Source organism: Octopus bimaculoides, chromosome 15, assembly GCF_046866305.1.
Source record: "Octopus bimaculoides isolate indiv1 chromosome 15, ASM4686630v1, whole genome shotgun sequence".
NCBI lineage: Eukaryota > Metazoa > Mollusca > Cephalopoda > Octopoda > Octopodidae > Octopus > Octopus bimaculoides.
Window position 1 is genome coordinate 38,517,819 of NC_142942.1, and position 5,000 is coordinate 38,522,818.

The window sequence follows — 5,000 nt, forward strand, 5'->3', positions numbered from 1 at the left end:
AATAGACGAGGTAGAAAGTTAAAAGAAATGCATTATGCAATTTATTTAGAGTCACATCTTTTCAGACATGAAACAAGTAACATACGTTTTAATCTGATTGCATTCCATTCCTTATGATCATGTATATTTTCTAGTATGTAATGGCATTCATGTCATAGAATAGACTTTAACGAAATCGTTTTAGTGATTATGTAAGAAATCCATTTTCCCTAGCCAAACATGAAATTGATACTAACTTCATCTTTTAAAGCATCAGCGAGGATTACAAGATATGTGCATTACATTTTCGATAGCTTAGTGAGTGGAAATATTTCCATTAAGCATCACGTCTGATATGATCTTGTAAATCCTCGAATTGTAGTGAACAAATATAATAACTATAAACAGTAAGAAAAGTAACACTCAACAATGCTTTTATAAGTAACCAAATATATAGTATTTTGTAAGTTCGTATAAACCTTTCAAAGAGAGCATGAATTTCACACTTGTCTCAGAAATACGGACAAATCAGTCAAGTAAATTGTAGTGCTAAACATACTCTGCTTGATGAATATAAAAGAGAAAAAAATAATTGCACATACAGTGTAGACAGTATGTATGAATGCATGTATGTATGTATGTATGTATGTATGTGTGTATATATGTATGTGTGTGTGTATGTATGTAGGCATGTATGTATGTATGTATGTGTACATTATAGAACCCTATACAAGTGGTGTGTGATGACTCTAACCCTGCAACACTCCCGGGAATACTGTGCAGAGATGTTGGAGGGATGGACTGATATGCATACACATATATATATACTCTTATATTCTTCTACTCGTGTCAGTTATTTGGTTGCGGCTATAATGGAACACCGCCGTTAAGAGTTTTTGAGTCAAGCAAATCCACCTCTGGACTTATTCTTTGTAAACCTAGTTCTTATTCTATCCGTCTCTTTGCCGAGCAGGTAAGTTTCGGAGACGTAGACACACCAACATTCGCTGCCAAGTGATGGTAGGTGTCAAACACAGAAACAAAGTCAGACACAGATAAATAAATAAATAAATATACACACACACACACACACACACACACACACACACACACACACACACACACACACACACACACACACACACACACATATAGGACGGGAGTCTTTCAGTTTCGGTCTATCATTTCCACTCAGAAGGCTCTGGTCGGCCCGGGGCTATAGTAGAGGACACTTGCTCAATGTGCCACTCAGAGGGACTGAATCCGGAACCACGTGGTTCTGGAGCAAACTTCTTACCACACAGCTTCACCTGCGGCTATATGTGTGTGAACATGCGTGTGTGTGCGTGTGTGTACACACACACATATATATGGTTTTTATACTGTATATTTATATTGCATATATAAACAAATATACATTTATACAAACAAACATACATACATGGGTATCTACAAATATGCGCACACGCACACGAACACACGCTTATGTATATATGAAATGTAACTGAGAGAGAAGGAAATTCACGAGACTCTTTACTCAGAGAGACTATGATCGTTTCCACCCGTCATACTCCAGTACCTTTGAGGTGCGATGCTGTACGAACAATTTTCTTTCATCAGAGGTGCAGAAGTGTGTCCTCAGGTGAATTTTCAATTGGTGCCACGTTTTCTATTTGCCGTTTAGTTTATTTCTATAGCAATACTTTTTAGTGTAGCCTTCCATCCGTCTCCATAATGATCTGAGATAGAATTTAAGAAACCTTTTCATATGAGCAATAATAATAATAATAATTATAGCAATAATAATAGTAATGATAATAATAATAATAATAATAATAATAATAATAATAATAATAATAATAATAATAATAATAATAAAATAACGTATGCAAGGATAAAAGAATAAGGAATAAAGAATAAAAATAAAAATAAAATAAAATGTAATACGTCGATAAGACACAATTAAATAAAAAAGAGTATTGTTATAGAAATAAGCGAAACGAACGAAAAAGACTCACAATGAGGAAATGTTTGAATCAGTCGTGATGGTTGTGAATAAAGAGTTCAGTGAATTTCATTTTGTGTCTCACATTTTTTAATATAAACTCTCCGCACACAAAGGAATTCCTGATGGGAATCCACCGGCATAAACATCCACCAGGTAGCCGAATACTATGGGCAGGCTTTAAACAACATATTTCAAAAGAGAACATGACCAATGAATCTCGTACGAAAACCTTTACTTTTATTGCGTGAATCTTTGAATCTTCTCATTATGCTTCAGTGTTGTATTATTCTTTTATTCTGTTATACGTTTTAAGCCCTTAGGCGGTGGCCATGCTGGGGCACCAGAAAAAAATAAATATATAAATATTTTACAGTCAATTAGAGGAACTACTATGAAATATTTAACAGCAATTTAAAGTAAATTAAAGTCAGTTCTCAAGCAGAGCGATACACCTCCTGCTTAGGATGATTATTTTGGTAGATTTTACGGATATTGTTTTACAATCAGAATTTTGAAGAACCAGTATCTAATACTTTGATTACTTTCGTAATAGATTTGCGGAGGTTTTCTTGTAGCTAGATTTCTTTGCAAGTAATAACTTTCTTCCTCATTTCTATAGAGTCACCGTCGGCGGGAAGCATTTTAAATACTACTCTATCTCATTTTTTCCATGTGTGTATATATCTCCTGCATATAGTGGGCACGAATCAATAACTATAACACAGTTAATTTACACAGTCAGCTTTTTATATTAGTTATAGCTATATCTGAAAGACACCCAACTGATAATATGAGATTTGAAATCTGCAGGGATGAAGCGGATTCCTAAAGATACATAGTTAATAAATTAGTTTCAACATATTGCCAACATTCATATAAATAACAGCATGAGGTTATGGAAATTCAGTTCCGTTCGGCAACGAAATATTGTGATGTATGAATTATTTGCAAAATGTAACTAATAAAATATTTTCTTCGTAAGAGAATACTGTGTGACAGAGTATCTCTGTCAATGTAAATATTCACGTTGAAAACAAACGCAAAGTTAAACGATAATTATATAAACATGTACACATATCATCTAATAATTTAGCCTTGTACAGCGGTTCAACCTCTGTATTTGTTTTGTCATGCAGCTACCATGTTAAGTATGCTGTATGACTGTCTGTCTGTTCTATCTATCTATATATATGTATGTATATATATATATATATATATATATATATATATATATATATATATATATATATATATATATATATATATCTACATATATATATATATATATATATATATATATATATATATATATATATATATATATATATATACATATGTGTGTGTATATGTGTGTGTGTGTGTGTGTGTGTGTGTGTGTATATATATATATATATAAATATGTATGTATATATATATATATATATATATATATATATATATATATATATATATATGCGAGTAAAAATAAATACAAAAAAGGTGTTTTTTTTGTATGATTGTGTATAGAGGAATATATTATTTTGTTTAAAAGAGTTCCAACACTGTCTGTTTTTTATGTTTTACTTATATTCCTGCAGAACCAATGTGGGGTATAGAATATGGAATATACAATATATAATATAATATACAATATATAATATAAAATAAAATAAAATAAACATGGATGGCACCATGAAATAAAGTATTGAATGTAGATGAAATATTGAGTGTTCAATATAAAGGATCAAATATATAAATATAAATATATAAAGGCGACTCGAGTTTCAGGGCTATTTCCCTTCGTCATGGCCGGTATGACAGACTTTAACAGGCATATATACAAGTATGTATAGGTGCTGTCGTGGGTGGGTGATAAGAGGCTTGCTTTCCAGCTACATGGTTAAGGTTTCAGTCCCACTGCGTGGCACACTGGGTTAGTGTCCTCTACTATAGCCTAGAGCCAACCAAATCCTTGTAAGTAGATTTGGATGAGGGTAACTGAAAGACCGTCGTATATACATACATACATACATACATACACACACACACACACACACACACACACACACACACACACACACACACACACACACATATATATATATATATATATATATATATATATATATATATATATATATATATGTATTGGTCTGAATTTGACACTCAACACTGCTTGAGAACCAGTTTTGGTATGTTTGCTTCCCCATAATTTGCCATTTCCACAAAAGAAACCAATAGAATAAGTACCAGATTAAAAAAAACACAAATACTGATGTCGATTCATTCGACTATAAAAAAAAAATTCAAGGTCGCGCCCGGACATGGTGGGAGTCTAATGTCTGAAACATGTAAAAATAAAAGGATCTATTTGTGTGCATCTGTCTATCTCTCTCTCTCTCTCTCTCTCTCTCTCTCTCTCTCTCTCTATATATATATATATATATATATATATATATATATATATATATATATATATACAGTGACCAGGCTAAATTTGAGAGTTTGCATAAAAGGAAAATATAACCCAATATCATATTAAAAAGAAAAAACATTTTCGAAGATAAAAAAAGTAATCAAATAGATTATGACTGACACATAATAGTTTTCTCAAAATAGCCGCCATTTCCTGCCACTAAAGCCTCAAGAAGGCTTCGAAATATGGCCCATGCGTTTCTCACTGTGTCCCTGCGAAGATCTTGGAACACGTCCATTATGTTCGCCACTGTTGCAGGCGAAGCGGCTGTCGTCATTTCCAACCGAGCCCAACACGATGTAATCGATGGAATTACCAGACATTGCATCTGGTGAAGTCTTAGAAATTCTCCGACAGACACGTTTGACTATTCACTGAGATATGTATGCCAAATTCTGCTGCTTCACATAGGGGCTTCCGGAAGCAACCCTCTCCAGCCAGTTTGGCCACATTTTTTAGTAGCTTCACATAACCGTCTGAATTAAACCTAAATCTCTTTTCAAGAGTGTGGAGTGGCATGACATCACCCTCACTGGGGAAACTTAGTTTTTATGATAT